This window comes from Buceros rhinoceros, unplaced genomic scaffold (assembly GCF_000710305.1).
Source record: "Buceros rhinoceros silvestris isolate BGI_N320 unplaced genomic scaffold, ASM71030v1 scaffold34701, whole genome shotgun sequence".
NCBI lineage: Eukaryota > Metazoa > Chordata > Aves > Bucerotiformes > Bucerotidae > Buceros > Buceros rhinoceros.
The window spans coordinates 24,406-25,087 of record NW_010395414.1 but is presented as its reverse complement, the minus strand read 5'-3'; positions in this window follow the sequence as shown (position 1 = coordinate 25,087).

Below are 682 nucleotides of genomic sequence, written 5' to 3'. Positions count from 1 at the left end.
GAGCACAGTTGCGTCAGCTGAGGATCTCGTTCCCTAAAGAACGGTGTTCGTACCATAATTTTACCGCTGGGACGTCACCTGTCCCCTGCTCCATGCAGGTCAGGCAGGGCTCTTCCATGGGGCTGCTGCAATGGGCAGCGGGGGGCAGAAAGCCCTCCCTTGCAAGGGGGATATTTGGAGCAGGAGTGATCCCCTTGCTCCTCCCAAAGCACCTTTATGCAAAGAGAAGGTAAAGATTTTTAGACATCTCTTGGTTTGCTGTGTTCAAGGGCAGAGGGGATGGGTCAGGCAAAATCCAGCCAGGAGCTGTCCCCACATCCTGGCCAGACCATGTCATGGCATAGTGAGTATGGAGAGAGGAGCTGTGCAAGCAGAGCAAACTCCCATCAGGGGACAAACAGCAAGGCTTGGAGGAAAAACCACGATGGTAGTTTTGCAATTCACTGTGTCACCACGGAAACAGCTCAGCACGGGCTGCTGACAAGGGCTGCCTGAGGCCAGGGTGCTCCAAAACTACTCACTCGCCATGTGTGACCAAGCTTTTCCCTGCTGCATGTAAAGGACTTCTTATTTAGGTCCCCAGCAGAGAGATCCTCCGTTTGAAAAGGGAGCAGGGCGGAGGGGATGGAGGGAAGGGGCAAGGAACAGCCATTGTCAGTGGCCGGCGGGCGCACAGGACACA